A 17,993-nucleotide genomic window follows, 5' to 3' on the forward strand; every position below is an offset into this window, starting at 1 on the left:
GTTCCATTCCCACTCTCCTTGTAGCCTTGCAATTTATTCTCTCTCACATGCCCATTACCTGCTGTTTGATCCTTTTACCATTTACTAAGGGGTAATTTTCTGTACCTAACTAACTCTTTGGGATGTAGGAGGAAACCAGAGCACTGGGGAAACCTATGTGGTCACACTGAGACTGTGCAAATTCCACATAAACACGCCCAAGGTCAGGATCAAACCCAAGTTCATTGAGCTGAGAGGCAGCAGTATTAACTGCTGCATCATCATGCCACTCTACTTGCAGAAAAATACATTGGCATATTTGTCATAGATTCATAGAGTTGTACAGTACAGAAAAGGGTCCATGAGCCCTCCACATCCATGCCAACCCTTTCGCCCATCTACGCTACTTGCACTTGCCCATCTTAGGACCATATCCTTCTATGCCTTTCCTATTTAAGTGCCTGTCTAAGTGTCTCTTAAACATAGTGATTGTATCTGATTTCACCACCTCCTCTGGCAGCGCACTCCAGATATCAACCACTCTCTGCGTAAAAAACTTATCCTTCAGATCCTCTTTAAAACTGTTTTCTCTCAGCTTAAACCTATGACCTCTTGTTTTGGTTACAACAGAACTGCTGTGTTGTGCAGACAATGGGAATAAGACTTTGATGTTTCAAGGCATGATATTTGTGACGTAAGTGGATCCTGGGAAGTCAGTGTGCCTTCCGCCTGTGTGCTTTAATCACTTGCAGTTGTATCATTGACCAGCACCCTACCAGTTTTTCTACTAGTTCTTTTTTTCAGCAGGTTGGGAGTCATTTTCCACTGTACAAAATAATTCTCTCTTTATACCACATAGCAGTCAGATCCAAATCTTCCCAGTTACCACTTGCTTACTATTCCTGCATGCAGTCACTGTGGACATTTTGATCTTCTGATGCCTCACTGCTTGGTGGTGAAGTGCAGAATGACTTTTTTTATCCCTCCTCTGAAGCATGACTCACCACAGAGCAGAAGATCAAATACTGGGATCAACAGAGCAATGAACTAGGACTTAAAAACAGACTTAGTTTATAGATATTTAACTTAAAACAAAATGATTTTTTGAAGGTCAGACTTGGTAGATCACAAAAAGCGCATGTTTTATGCAGGTTGGGTAGACTTTGTTGTAAACTGGTGATATGTTGTTGAGGTCTTACTTTACACAGCTCAGAACATTATTTTCTATTAAATATTGGGAGAGATTTAAAACAAGCTGATCTCTTCTGTTTTACAACATCTTCCCCATTGTCTTACCATTTAAAATATTCCATTGTAAAAGAGCATTCTCCTTAGATTAATATTGTTAAAAAAACAAACCTGTTGCTGTGAAAGCTTGATTTCAAAGGTGTTATTCAATAAATTTAGAAAATATATATTTTCCATTTATGTCCATTTTGTTGATTAATTCTGAATCTAAAAATTGTCCATTGCTGTGTATAAATAAAACATTCAATTTTTTTTCCAGCAGCAGGGATTACCAAATATCCATTCTTTCCCCATGAAAAGAAGTCCTCTATTTGCACTGCAATGTGGTACAGTTTTAGTAGGTGCTTAGGGCAACGTGAAGCCATCTGGGTCTGGGGAATTTGCCCGGCTGTTATTTCCTGTACATTAAGAGAAGGATCAGTCCACTGCATGTGATGGATGATCCTGGGAATGTTGGAGGGGATGTGGTCAGGAAGCCATGTTTCTATGACATGATGTGGAAGTGCCCCAGTCTGGCCCATTCTGAGGCCAATTGATTATACAGCTCTCTTTCTAATCTTAGCTGCTTTTCTTCCAGACAATCTTGTGACTGCCTGCAGGTTTGAAAATAGATTATTTGTGTGTTGGTGTAACTCATGCTGCCTCCTTTTGTGGCCAAGTGATATTTCCATATTTACCTTCAACGTGACTGACAAAATATCCACTGTATTTAGCTCTCTATTAGCTAGGATTCTGAGAGATGACCATAGCAAAGTGGATCGTAAATGCATTTATTTCTGTTCATTGGAATAGCCTCTTAAGCTTTAGAAAAGGCACTTTACTTATTGCAAAATAAATCAAGAACTTTTGTCTTTGTTGTTCACTGTAGCCATCTTTGTAGACTTGGACTCTTAATTATTCTTTCTCCGATATAGTATTTTCTACAAATTTCTCTTCCAGTTTCCTTACCTGATTGAACCCTCACAGGGACGAGTTATGCTGTTGGGTTTTTGATTGTGGAGAAGCATCACAACAATGACATCTGCACTTGTATTGTGACGTTAACACTGTAAGTTGCTTCTGAAGTGTTAACAAACAAAAATTGATGTGTTGCCACTATAAGATGTTAAGGAAGATGACCAAAGACTAGGTCCAAAAATGAGGTTTAAGGAGTGTCTCAAGAGAAAAAATAAATTCAGAGAGATAGGGAAGTATAGGGAAGGAGTTACATGGAACAAGGGATGGGTTATTTAAAACGGAGGGACGTAGATATTTCTTTTTGCAGATGATAGTGGATCTCTGGAATTCTCAACCCCAGAGTTCAGATCATTAGAAGTACTTAAAATGGCAATCGATAAATTTTTGAAAGATCAGGGAAGGCACAAAAATGAAGGCCAGTGTGGAATCAGCTGTGATCACATTGAATGGTGAGAGAAGTTTGAGAGGCCTGGTGGCCTACTTCTACTTCTGCTTTCTTGTGTTCTTGTGTACAGGTGGCCTTTGGGACTTGGGAGGCATGGGTGGCAATGGCGTTAGCAACCGAATTTGGGGTTGCTCAAGAGATCGGAATAAAAGTACCTTAGACCCTATGCCAGCTCTCTGGGTAATCCCACTCTTCCACTGATTTTATCTGTAAATTTTAATTTATAAATGTATATGTTTCTATGATTCCATAGAAGTTTATTTAAGTAACAAAAGCTGTAATGGTCTCCAAAATAGTAGTTCATTTTCGTGCCGAGGTTACTTATGTACAAACGAGGGTAACTATGTATAAATTTTGTTGGGTGTAGATCAGCATAATATTGCATTTGCCTGCATGGTTGACTCTTCCAAGGGTGTTAAGTGGATTATAAAGTCACCACAAAAGAAAGCTCAGAATTTAACTCACAATAAAACTTTCCAGAGAGTTAAGCATAACTAAGACAGCACTGAATAAACTAATGGTAATTAAATAGCCTGGAAATAATCTTGCTTAGAACAATGTTCCAAGTGGATTTGAAAGATAGTCAAGAAGTCCTTAGTCATGGATGAAAGTGTGAAACTGGAATTGCTTACAACTGGAAGATTGGAAAACAAAGTGTCACAGTTGGGGCATGAACCTTGACAGGATGAAGTCACGCATTGAAATTGGGAAAGCATAGTGTGGACACAAATTGATCAAATCAGTGGGAAATCTATGGAAGTAAAAGAACATGGAACTAGATGATTAAGATTGTCAACAGTGACTTAATCAGAACAGAATCAGCAAGTTAAGGGTTCACACCCCATTTGAACACCCAAAAGGACAAACTTGTGAATTCCATTTTGTCCTCTCCATCACCTGGATATTGCCATTGGGAGGATATCAGCTCTATATTCATTCATACAAGATAAAAAAGCAGATATTACTTGACTGTTGATATATTTTGTGCATTGCACAATAATTTGTAACAGTTTATGTTTACCAGTCCGAAAGGAAGCTTTTCATCAAGTGAACATTTATGTTTTCTTGTCTCTTTCCACTCCAACATAGACATTTTCCCAAACCTTCAAAGAGATCCATTGCTGGGCAATTCCTGACCCATACACTCATCATCTGAGAAGCCTAAATATGCAGGAGCATAAGAAGCTGCAGAGAGTAGTGGACTCAGCCCAATACGTTGTGGGCACATCCCTCCCCACCATTGGTAATATTACAGGAGGCGCTGCCTCAAGAAGGCAATGCCAATTATCAAAGATCCCCACCATCCAGACCATGCCCTCTTTTCACTGCCATCATCGGGCAGGAGGTACAGAAGCCTGAAGTCCCACACTACCAGGTTCAAAAACAGTTACTTCCTTTCAATCATTCAGTTCTTAAACCAACCAGTACAACCATAATCACTACAGTTTAGCAAAACTCTGTACACTTTGATCACTTTGCACCAAAATACACTTTTTTTTTGTTTTAATTGTATTTTTCTTGTAAAAATTGTGTATAATTTGTATTTAATTTATGTTTTTTTCTTGTGACTGCTGCTTATCTGATGCTATGTGCCTGTGATGCTGCTGTTTTCCATTGCATCTGTGCATACATGTACTTGTGCATATGACAATAAACTCGACTTTGACTTTGACTTTGACTTTGTGTTCAGAGTGCAGTGGAATCAGGTCTGAGCTTTTCGGAGCATGTTCTAATGATGCCACCCGTTGCCAAACTTCCATCTAATTGTCCTCAAGCAGACTTTGCTGAGCCTTCCATCTCCTCTCCCCAGACAGCCTTAACCATCTGGCATGTTTCTTCTTCTCCCTTGCAATAGCTCAACGTCTACTTCTCTTGAGTCTTCCGTCAATAGTTTGTGGGTTCAAATCCCACTCCGTACACTCAAAAAGCCACAATCTTTGTTGACATTTTCATGCAGTATTGAAGCAATGTTGCACTGATGGAAAACTCCACCTTTAAAATGAAATGATAAACAGAGGCAAAATGCTGGAGGAACTCAGGAGGTCAGGCAGCATCTACGAAGGGAAATAAATGAAACGTCAACTATTTATTTCCCTCCATGGATGCTGCCTGACCTACTGAGTTCGTCCAGTATTTTGTGTGTGTTGCTCCAGATTCCAGCATCTGCAGAATCTCTTGTGTCTCTGATAAACAGAGGTCCAGTTTTCCTGTGTGGATGCAAAAAATCCCATAGCGTATCTTGACCAGGCCACCAAATAACATCAATCAACATCATTCACTGATTTAATGTTTCAGCTTGATGGCAATCTCAGGTTATGAAGGTATTATGTGAAAGTCAGTCTCTCTTTTTATTAATAATGGTCCAGATTTCTGAATACTTTGCTGGTGATAGGAAAATTGTCTGCTACAGCATTAATCCAAAGATTAAGAACAGCAGTAATTTTTGAATACATACATGTGACAGGCAAGGTTTTTACAACCAAGCCAACAGCTTGGATTTATATCGTGCCTTTAACATAATAAAAGAAACCAAGCAGCTTCATAGGTGAGTTAGCAGACAAACTTTGGCACAAAGCCCAAAATAATATACAATGACAACAGGGTAGATTTTAAGAGGAGTGTCTTCAGGGAGGATAGGAGATAGCGAGTAGGAGAGGTTTAGAAAAAGAATTCCAGAGCTTAGAGACCGGGCGGCTGAAGACATGGCCATCAATGATGGAACAAAGTAAATGATAGCTGTAAAAGAGGTCACTGTGTACTCTCAAAATTACTCCACTAGCTTTGCAAACCATAATTAAGAGATTGTGATCAAGATTCTCTCTGGGAAAGGCCAGCATGTTATAATTTATGGGACTGATTTTGTGAAAGGATGATTGTCTTTTGTGCAATTGATCATGTGTTCTATCTCACTAGTTAAAAACAGATTTTATTGCTAGACCTTAACCAAAATATTGTACCTCAGACAAACAACTGGGGACACAATCCTCAACAATTTATGTAAAGAGTCTTTGGTCTAGAAATCGGTGCCTGTTTCTCGGCCCCACATGACCTCCTCATTATTAGGAAGGCTGTCTGGAAGTTCACCCACACACTTGACTGGAATTGCAGCAATGGCAAACAAGAGATGTCTCTCCTCCTTATCTGAAGGAGCTGTTAGGACCTTTGCTGAGCTACCAGCCACAAGTTTTGTTTTTGCTGAGGCAGCTGCTGGAACAGATGTTGTTGCCAGGAAGATGAACCTTGTGAAAAACCTCTGAAGGTGAAGCCAAGTCCTCAGCCTCAGAGACCCCGTCCACCAGGTTTCCTAACACCTGAACGCCAACTGTCTTTCCTTCTCACCCCCTACATACACCCCAATACCTCAGGCCATTGCCAGCTGGCACCATCCTTGGCAACCCTTGACCACCAATCGTCATCCTGTCAAGGCTTAAGATTCTCCCCATCTCCTACAGGACCCAAAATACCCATCTACCCACCAATTGCCTACTTGACAACACAGTATCTCTCAAAAACATCCACTAATAAAAAGAGAGACTTGGCCGGCCACTAACACCCTACCCCCCGTCCTGCCAACATCGCCATCCCTATGAAAATAAAGTTAGATACCTAACGCTCTGTCACACTGCACAGGTAGTGAGAGGGGATTGCCTGAAAACAGACAGCGCTATTTCTCATCCATTATTTCTTCAATCATCCTGGCTATGAACTCTGCCACAAACAAGACTCCAAGGCATTGAGTAACAAATGTAATTTTCTTTTTCTGCGCGGGGAATTAATCATTTCAGATGAAGATATATGCTGTAAGAACATAAGGAACAGAAGCAGGAGTAAGTCATTGTGCCATGCCCCTTCAATCAATACGATCATGGCTGATCTTTTTACCTCAGTGCCACTTTCCTGCACTAACCCCATACCATTCCCTTAACTCCCTTAATGTCTAAAGAACTGTTGATCTTTGTTTTATTCAGTGACTGAGCCTCTCCAGTGGTTTAGGTAGAGAATTCCAAAGAAGTACTACCAACTGACTGACAGAACCTCCAATCCTTAATTTTGAGACTGTGACCCTAAGTTCTAGGCACCCCGACAAGGAACCATTTTCTACTCTGTCAACCCCTGCAAGAATTTTGTGTCTTTCAATGAGATAACCTCCCATTCTTCTCCCTGTCCACTTAAATGTTTCCTCACTGGACAAATCAACCACCCCATCAATCAATCTGGTGAACTTTTGCTGCATTCAACTGTCACAAGTACATTATTCCCTAGATAGAGAAACCAAACCTGCACACAATATTCCCGAGCAACAAACAAGATGCTGAAAGAACTCAATGGGTCAGGCAGCATCTGTGGAGGGAAATGAATAGTTGACATTTTGGGTTGAGATCCTTCATTTGGACTGGATGCTGCCTGATCCGCTGAGTTCCTCCAGCATCTTGTTTGTTGCTCCAGGTTCCAGCATCTGCAGTCTCTTGTGTCTTCGCAATATTCCAGATTTGGTTTCACCAGGGCCTTATATAACTAAAACAAGACCTCCCTATCCTTGTACTCAAATTCCCTTGCAATAAATGTTAACATACTATATGCTTACCTAATTAGCTCATGTTAACTTTCAATGAGTCATGTAGAAAGACAAACAGATCCCTATGACCACACCTTTCAAACACTCACCATGTCAAAAATACTTTGCCTTTCTATTTTTCAACCAAATTGGATGACTTCTCATCCTTTCTCCATCACATTCCTTCTGCCATACTCTTGCCTATTCACTTAGCCTATCTATATCTCTGAAGGCTCCCTACACCGTCCTCAAGCCACCCAGGTCTGTATTATGTAGATACAAGCAACTGTAGATCTGGAATCTGCATCAGGACTCGAGGTCTGACACAGTCCTGATGTAGGGTCTTTACACGAGACTTCAATAATTCCTTTAACCCTACAGATGCTGTTTGACTTGCTGAATTGCTCCAGAAGATTGTTTGTTGCTCCAGGTTTATATTATCATTAAAAAAATCACTCATAAATTGTGCAAATGTGTGTGTGTGTGTGTGTGTGTGTATGTGGGAGTATGTGTGCATGTGTGGGTGTGTGTACACATGTACTGTATATGTATCAGTGTGTGCATATGTGTGTATTTATGCATGCATGTGTGTATATATGTGGGTATGTGTGTGCATGTATATTCATATCAGTGTGTGCATGTGTGGGCATATGTATGTGTATGTGGGGGTGCATGTGTGCATGCATATCTATTTCAGTGTTTGTGTGTGTGCATGTGTGTCTGTGTTTGTCTGTGTCTCTGTTTGCAGAGAATAAGGAAATTTGAAATGGAAGTGATTGCAGCCTGTGAATATGTGCCCAAGTCTGGAGGCTAAAAGCAATTTAACTTCCTGCAATCTGCCATTAATCCTTTCATTCTGTTGAAAATCCAGTGTATAACAAGCCTTTTCAATACTTGCTTCTTCCAGCGGAAGGATGTGTATTTGAGGACAGGAGATGCTTCAGCTCCCTTCATTAGCTATTTCCTATGAAAGGGCAAGGTCAAACATGGTGTTTCACAGGCAAGCCACTATCACAAATTGACCTACCATTTCTGTACACTCCCTTCATGGGGCAATGGGATTGGTGAGATTAATAGTCGATGCACATAATATTTCATCAAGAACATTAAACAATCTTCTCATCTCCTGGATTTAGGGAGGCCGGATAAGTGTTTGTCGGGTGTAGTGGAGCATTTTAGCACATAATTTAACAGTGTAACTATCCCAGGCATACTCTTTGTAATCCCATGTGTATGAGTTTATGTGTGCTTGGAAATAAATTAGATTTTTGAAGATAAAGGGTACAAAGCAGACATGGCAGATGTTAATTGTGTCAAATAATGCCAGCAAGAATTACAAACCAAACTGGCTCTGAGATAGACTGAGGAACTTTGTGCATGTCCTGCTGTTCACTGGCTCCTTGCCAATTTTGGACTGTAAGGCAGGAATTTGGGCGTAAAGGATTCTACTTAAAGGCAGCTTGCAACTCTTAAAGGGGACATGAACTGATGATTTTTAGCCCAAGTTTTAAGTCATCGGTGTATGTTTGCGACTTCTGGACCAGCATTACGATTTTCAGATGCTGCTGTGGATACTGTTTTGAGGAAGCATTAAATATCAAGGAAAATAAATTGGAACCATCAGTCAGAGGCACCAGAGCAACTTAATGTGATGACCTGCCCAATATTTCTTAGCTAAGATCCTTGTAATATTTGTCTTGGTGTCTATTTAGTTCTGCATAACCTGTTAGGCAAGTAATTAGTAACCACCTCTTCCCAACTTTCTTCAGCCTTGGAGCAGGACACTCCATTGAACCCTTCTGCTGTTATACACTGTGTACCCACTACTGCCTTCACTGTTGCATTCCTTCCCTGCAACAACACACTCACATCTTTGTACCCTTCTGCTAGTCAGTATGCAAGCTCAATCCTTTTGTTGTAAAGCGAGCTAAAGCGAGCTCAATAGGACAGGAGGAGGACCATTATCACTGTGACTTTGGAAGACGTTCTACAGGTACTTGTGTGCAGAGGGAATATCAAGTCAAGTCAAGTTTATTGTCATCTGCACAAGTACATGTATGCACAGGTGCAGCAGCATCACAGGCACAGAGCATTAAAGATACTACATTCACAAGAAAAACATAAATTAAACATGAAATATACAAAATTATACAAGAAGGAATACAATTAGAACAAAAAACAATGAAGTCCATTGTAGTGCAAAGTGGTCAGAGTGTTGACATACTGAGGTAATGGTTAGGGTTGTGCAGGTTAGTTCAAGAAATGAATGGTTGAAGGGAAGTGGCTGTCCTTGAACCTGGTGGTGTAAGACTTCAGACTTCTGTACTTCATGCTGGATGGTAGCTTTGTCACTGGTGAAGCCACAGGACATTCACAGACATTATCTACCTTTCTACTCTGTGAAATATATTCTGCTTGCTCAAATGCTACCACTTTTGAGTCCTTTTTAATCCCTGCTGCTAACAATAAATTAACCCTGTTTCTTTTTTTCCACATCTGTTATGAGTGAATAGCTGTAGTAAAGGAAAAGGAGGACAGTCCTCTTAAAGGGATATTTTTATCTTTTCCTTTTAAGATATAGTGGTATAGTAGTCATGCTTCTGGTAGTCCAGAGTCCTGGACTAAAGATGTGCTAACATGAGTTCAAATCTCATTATGGCAAAAAAAAATTAAATTCAACATTTAAAAATGACATCGAATTAAAAACTAGGAATAGAAATGGTGACATTTTTAGCGCATGCAACATTGTGCTGATCAGCTGGCAGAGGTATTTGCAGACATATTTAACCTCTCCCTGCTTCAATGTCAGGTTCCCTCCTGTTTTAAGAAGACCACTATCATCCCGGTACCGAAGAAAAGCAAGGTAACATGCCTCGATGACTACCAACCAGTGGCTCTGACATCCACCATCATGAAGTGCTTTGAGAGGTTGGTCATGGCACGCATCAACTCCAGCCTACCAGACAACCTGGACCCATTGCAATTCGCCTATTGCCAAAACAGGTCTGCAGCGGATGCCATCTCCCTGGCCCTACACTCAGCTCTGGAGCATCTGGACAGTAAAGACACCAATGTTAGACTATTGTTTATTGACTACAGCTCTGCCTTCAATACAATAATCCCAAGCAAGCTTGTCACCAAATTCCGAGACCTAGGACTCAACACCTCCCTCTGTAACTGGATCCTTGACTTTCTAACAAACAGACCGCAATCAGTGAGGATAGGCAGCAATACCGCCAGCACGATTATTCTCAACACTGGTGCCCCACAAGGCTGCATCCTCAGCCCTCTACTCTACTTCCTGTACACTCATGACTGTGTGGCCAGATTCTGCTCTAACTCCATCTACAAGTTTGCAGATGATACCACCGTTGTAGGCCGTATCTCAAACAGCGATGAGTCAGAGTACAGGAAGGAGATAGAGAGCTTAGTGGAATGGTGTCATGACAACAACCTTTCCCTCAATGTCAACAAAACAAAAGAGCTGGTCATTGACTTCAGAAAAGGGGGCGGTATACATGCACCTGTCTACATCAATGGTGCTGAGGTCGAGAGGGTTGAGATCTTCAAGTTCCTGGGAGTGAACATCACCAACAGCCTGCCCTGGTCAAATCACATAGATGCCACAGCCGAGAAAGCTTACCAGCACCTCTACTTCCTCAAGAGGCTAAAGAAATTTGGTTTGTCCCCTTTGACTCTCACCAACTTTTACTGATGTGCCATAGAAAGCATCCTATCTGGATGTATCACGGCAACTGCTCTGTCCAGAACCGCAAGAAACTGCAGAGAGTTGTGGACACAGCCCAGTGCATCATGGACACCAGCCTCCCCTCCTTGGACTCTGTCTTTACCTTTCGTTGTCTTGGTGAAGCAGCCAGTATAATCAAAGACCCCACCCACCCAGGCCATACTCTCTTCTCTCCTCTTCCTTCAGGTAGAAGATAGAGGAGCCTGAGGGCACATACCACCAGACTTAAGGACAGCTTCTACCCCACTGTGATAAGACTATTGAACGGTTCCCTTATACAATGAAATGGACTATGACCTCACAATCTACCTTGTTGTGACCTTGCACTTTATTGCACTGCACTTTCACTGTAGCTGTGACACTTTACTCTGTACTGTTATTGTTTTTACCCGTACTACCTCAATGCACTCTGTACTAACTCAATGTAACTGCACTGTGTAATGAACTGACCTGTATGACCGGTTTGCAAGACAGGTTTTTCACTGTACCTCGGTACAAGTGACAATAATAAACCAATACCAAAATTGCATTCAGTTGGCTCACTGGTTCATTTGTCTCCCAAGAAGCAGGCCTACTACTTTCATTCTCCAGTGGGCTCCCATCCCAAGTACTGACTCAGCCTGAATCCACTGCCTCCCCCTGAAGACCATTAAACCATATAAAAGCACAATTGGTTTACTAATGTCACTTAGGGGGAGAAATCTGCTCTCCTTATTGGTTTGGCCTACATTCCTCTGCAGACACATGGCAATATGGTTAACTCATAACATTCACCTAAAACGGCAACTTAGCAGTACCAAACTGCTAAGTAAAAATACCTTTATGAGATGGACTGGGCCAGCTCTACAAGAGAGTTCTCCATGTTTTCAAGGGAAGTTATGGAAGTATTTCAGCCAACCATGAGAGAAAGAACAGGAAATGAGTAGGGGAATAGGATTGATAGGTTTGCTCGAAAAGTCAACATTGATGCAATGGGCTGAATGGCCTGCTTCTATGTTATTTGGAACTATGAGAACCATGGACCGCTTGGTCCTTTCTATACAGAGGAGCAGTCCCTTTCATCACACTTCTAATGACGTTGATGGCAGATTTGACAACTGGCGTATTGCACCCAGGTTCCAAGGCAGGAAGGAAAGGATTCTCGGCTATTAAATCACTCCATCACAAAGAGCCTGTGTAGAAAAGCAGAAATGTTTAGGTGCGACAGTAACACTGTATGAAAGGAAGAAAGATCTCTGGTTACTGAGTACCATTCACAACTGTAGAATATTCTAAGCATTTTGGAGTAAATAAGGTATTTTTGAAGGGTAATCATGGTTGCAAGGTGGAAATTATGACAGCCAATTTGCAAAAGTCATGATCTTAATAAAGGACTGAGATAATAACCAGATGATCTGTTTTGATGGCTTTGGTTGACACATTTGTCAGAATTCCAGGAAGATCTCACCTGCTGTTCTTTAGAATAGCACCACAGAATATTTTACACCCAGTTTCGAGGACAGAATGTACCGTGGTTAAACACTTTGAAGAAGTGAGCTGTTTAACCAGCGTCATATTCCTTAGTCCTGGACTGGGAATGTCAGCCTAGATGTTGTGCTCATGTCTCTGGAGTTGACTTTGAGTGCTATTGCCTGAGACACCATTGGAGAGAAACAGGCAGTCCTCACTCAGAACCAATAAATCTGCTCCAAGTCCTTGCTGGTACCAGCAGTCCAGACTTCTCAGTCATAAGTCGGTTGCTATCATTTGTAGCTTGGTCCTCTAAGGCCAGTGATCCACAAAGTCACCAAATACCGTCATCATCAGCACCCTTGGCACACATAACCTTCCCACGCTACAATCATTGCAGCAGTGCATTAAAGTGTAACCAGAACAGGTAAAGTAGCACTGAAGACGGGAACTATAGGAATTTGCAATAAAAGGGTGAACAACTTGTTTGTACTCTGCTAAAAATTGAAGGGTTGGCAACTGGTACCTTGGTTTGTGTTATTCCTTTGTATTATACTCACCAGTAATAGGAAAGAAACACATTCTGTTTAAAACTGAGGGCATTAATTTGAAGGACATAAAATCTGCCTCTTCTAGTGAGGCATAAGGATGAGAGAAGAGGGACCAAACAATTGTTACATTTCTTGATGATTTGCCACTTTAAAACTCTGGCAACTGATAAGGCTGGTCACCCATTTTGCTCCTCAGAATCTCGGAGGTCCAGGTGATCTTCTTGTTCCTGCACCTCTACCCCAACTCTCTGAGTTTCCATCGATCTATCTATCTGTATGGAATATTGCATTCCATTCTGGTCGCCACATTATAGGACAGGTGTGGAGGCTGTGGACAGGGTGCAGATGAGCTTTACCAAGATGCTGCTCCTTGCTTGCTCGCTTCCTTCCATCCTTCCTTCCTTCCTTTCTCTCCTTCCTTCCTTCCATCCTTCCTTCCTTTCTCCCTTCCTTCATTCCTTCCTTCCTTTCTCTCCTTCCTTCCTTCCACCTTCTCTCCTTCCCTCCCTCTTTCCTTCTTCTCTCCTTCCCTCCCTCCCCTTCCTCCCTCCTTCTCTCCTTTCTCCTTCCTTCCTTCCCTCCCTCCTTCTTCCTTGCTTCCTTCTGTCCCTCCCTTCCATCCTCCCTCCCTTCCTTACCTCTTTCTCCCTCTCCACCTCCAATTCTCCCCCTCCCCTCCCCTCTCCCTCTCTTTCTTTCTCTCCTGTCCAATACATGTTTCCTTCCTTCCTCCCTCCCTCCCTCCCTTCCTCCCTCCCTCCCTCCCTTCCTTCCTCCCTCCTTCCCTCCCTTCTTCCTTCCTCCCATCCTCCCTCCCTTCCTTTCTTACCTCTCTCTCCCTCTCCCTCCCCCTCCTCCTCCCATTCTCCCCCTCCCCCTCCTCTTTCCCTCTCCCTCTCCCTCTCTTTCTTTCTCTCCTGTCCAATGCATGTTTTCTGGTGCCAGTAGTTTTCCCCAGTGGAGTTCTAATTGATTAAAGCTCTCCTCTCCATGTGTAACAGGTACCTTGAACCAGGTACTGAGGAGAGAAAATCATCTTTGGTGGCTAGAACTGAATGCATGTGGGACGATCAGCATCAAGTTATAGCCACCTCCAAACACTCAGCTCCATTAACTTCACATGGCATTAGTAATCAAAATCAAATCTGTCTATCTTTGTCTACAAACAGCCAGCCTGGCACTCGTTGTTAAAACTGAATTGAATTCCTCCTGATTTCTCCTGTAAAGACTCCTAATCAGAACAAATGATTTGTTGTATGCCACATCCTGTTTCAAACACCATTAATTTCTGCAGTGAAAACGTCAACTTCTGAGCATTAATAAATTAATTCATGCAACAAATGACTTACCCATGGTCGTAATTTTCAGCTTTTGTTTTAAGTTATTTAAATTTTGTCACACTACTGCAATCTAAAATTGACTGTTCCAGCTTTAATTGCAAGCACACTCTAATGGATATTGTAGATTAGAAATGAACATTTGGCGATCATGGCAATAGGCATTATTACAGCTTCAGGCCAGACTCGTAATGCATATATTGCAATTAGTTCAAAACCAAGTAGGGACTAATGGTAGAGATAAAAGCACATAGAATTCAGGGGACTATGACTGTATGGAGATATGGTTGGAGGGCAGAAAGAAAGAAATAGAAATAAGATGAAGTTGCTTTAACTGACCACAGTTTGAATGCAATTGGAGTGGTGTGTGCAGTGCTAATTGTTCCATTATAGGAAGAATGAAAAAGTAAGGTAAAATGTGTGGATTCATTCACTGGGTCACAGAGAATCTAACAAAGGCTCAAGATAGTAAGTATCCTTTCCAAGGGACCTACAGACATTGAGGAATGACTTGATAGAAGTCTTCAAGGGTTAAGATAGATAATGAATTCTTGCTTCTGTCCTTCAGTGCACTTGTTAGTAAAGAAATATAGGTTTAAGATTATCACAACAAGAACTAAGGGATGTTGAAATAAAGCTCTTTACAGAACTCAAAGCCAAGCTGCCTCAGCAAGCCAGCTGGAGTCTAGAAGGAACAAATTGTTTGGAAAAGGAGAGTGAGGGGAATGAGTAGGAGAGTGAAATGAATTGTGGTAGCACAAGTACAAAATAACCCACTAGGAGTGCCTTCATGGGCAGAATGACTTGCATGAAAGTTACAGCATTCTGGAACCTTGTGTTGTCTCATTAACATCGGAAGATCATAGCTATTTTTGCCGAAATCTGGGGTAGAAATTTATCCTGGGCCACGTATGTTCACCCAGTATGGTAGAACATGTCACCAATAGAGCCAAGTTACAGAAGTGTAGCACAATGCACAAATCTTGCTAAATGTCATGTTTATCACATGTAACTGTGAATGAATTTCTGGTGATGTTTCATGTGGGTAGCATTTTTCTTACTATTGTCTCTCCTTTCTGATCAGTACCATCTAAAAACTCATAAAACTGGACACTCTTTTATCTGTTACATGATGAACTTTCACTGATTGGTAAATATAATTATGTGCTATTAACATATAAAGTCCGCCTTAGTGAGGCTGCTGGGCAAAGACAGTGACATCAATCACTGTAAATGCATGATGGGTTGCACTTTTGCAACTTACTTCCAAGCATGTGTGGATCAGAAGTCCTGTGCTGGCTTTGCCTGGGGATAAGTCTGGTTCCTCCATGACTTACAAAAAAAATCTGCTGGGGAAGTCACTTGCAGCATGGGTTACTTTTTCATAAGGTCAGTTCCTGTTATCTCTTAACATCCTGAGTGATTGCCCCCTTAATCTTAAATACACACACACACTCACACACACACCACACACACACAGACACACATGTGCCCGCACAAACACGCACACGCCTGCACACACACACACACACACAAATTCCAATGTCCTCCATAGTTCCTCAGATTCTCAATTTATCATCCACAAATAATTTATCCGCCTCCATTCATACTCATCAATCATCTCCATAACTACTAACCTTATCCTCTCTGATCATCCGGTCTCCTCCCCTGTTCCATTCCTCTCACCACTAAAATTCTCTCTTGCTTCAAAGTTGATCATCCTTCAAATACTATCCATGATTTGTTTTTACTTCCGTGGCTGGCCTCCTTTTCAAAAGCTTCCTGAAAATCTGAGCTGATATTAACTGAATAAATATTATTGACAGTGTCTGATATATCTTCCAGTGACATCAATAGTGTTATACTTCCATGGCCACACTAAGATCACCAGCTGGGAATTATCTAAGAGCAGTGACTCATTCATTAACAGATTCTCAGCAAACTCTAGCTCCATTTTGTCTTCACTTTGGAACCTTGAAAGAACAGGATGGCTGGAGATGCAGCAGACGTGGACATTGGTAAGGCAGGCACTGCTGCTCTACCATCCGTATCATATCAATTGTCTCAGTAAGGAGCTGCCTTTTTCCTTGATAAGCCCATACAGGGCCAGAATCCAGGCTTGCGTTGCCAGGTAGTCCTTGCACACAAATCTGCCTCATTTTTGCCAGTGGGCCAAATGACCACTGTAATCAGGGAACATTCTAACACTGAAGTTCTCTTCCCCAGCTTTATCTCTTCTTGCATTAGGAACCACAATTGGTGCAGCATAGGTTCTACTCCAAAATAGGTCCTTCCAGAAAATTACTTCACAAATTGGTTTCAATGTATCCAGCTCAGCTGGGGGGTCTTGAATTAGTGGGCAACATGTCAGGATATAGGCCTGGTCATTTGGGACTGAGAGAGTGAAAAACATCTTCACAAAGACAGGTGGAAATCTTTGAAATGCACTACCTCATAGATACTCAGTTACTGAGTATGCACAAGACTGAAATTGATGGATCCTTCGGGCTCTCAGGAAATCAAAGGATATAAGAATTGGGCAGCAGGTGGAAATGAAGCACGGGATGTGTCTTATTGGAGAACAGCGGAAGTTTAAGGGGCCATTTGTGATTTCATTCTCTTTATATTTTTGTTTTTTGCTTTGATTAAGGATCATTTCCTTTCTGCTTTTTTTTTTGGCTTCTTCAAGATGAATCACAAGAACACAAGACAATTCATCTCCCCTTGGCCATATGTTAAGGCATGACTGGGACCATTTAGTGCAGAGACAAAGAGAACAAATCTAATCTTACTGGTTCCCATCTCTTACGTTTTTGGGACTAATTTGGAACTTAGTGGAAATTGAGTTTTAACTTTTTTTTGCCAAAGCTGTTTCAATTTTGACTCCATTTTGTGAAATTTGGCATTGAACATAATTTTTTTGGGGCTATATTCACTACTGCACTCAAGAACACCGTGACAATGACTATATTGCTATACCACATTTTGCAAAGTACTGCATGGTGGTTAATGGATTTTTCATCTATAAAAGCATAAATATACCACATTTGAAACTATTAACTGGTTGACTACATACTGCTAATTGTTTTTTACATTCCAACTTTAACCTGAATCCAATATATTTAATTCTGAAGCATTTTTGGAAAATGAGGCTACACTTTTGCTGATCTGGTGAACCAAAGCATCTTACTAAATACAGCTTTTCTAAATCAGGTGATTTCTTCAGTTTATTGACAATAGTTACAAAGAGGGTACAAAGAGGGTTTACATGTTGGCAACCTGCTTTACTCCTTAAATATAATTAATGTAACCAAACGTTGCTAATACAAACAGGTAGCATAGATAAGAGTTTGGATTAAGAGCCAGAGGTTTAGACTGTTGATCCAGACTCATGAATTTAAATTCCACCATAAAAGTTGTTGAATTTGAATTCCAATATTTTATTTCAAAATAATAAATATGAGTAATAGTGACTACCACTCGATTTCCTTAAAAACCTACCTACCTCATTGATGTGCCATCCTTCCCCAGTTTGGCCTGTATGTTACTCGGGTCCATCACTGTGGTCAATATTCAACTGACTCCACAGTTTAATGGCAAATATGGATGGTCAATAAGTGCTGGTGTTACAAGTAATGCCCACATGTAGCAAATAAATAAATTTTAAAAATAGAGTTAATGCTCTAGTTTTTCCAGATGGATTCCATGAAGACATCGATGCCTT

Source organism: Pristis pectinata, chromosome 11, assembly GCF_009764475.1.
Source record: "Pristis pectinata isolate sPriPec2 chromosome 11, sPriPec2.1.pri, whole genome shotgun sequence".
Lineage (NCBI taxonomy): Eukaryota > Metazoa > Chordata > Chondrichthyes > Rhinopristiformes > Pristidae > Pristis > Pristis pectinata.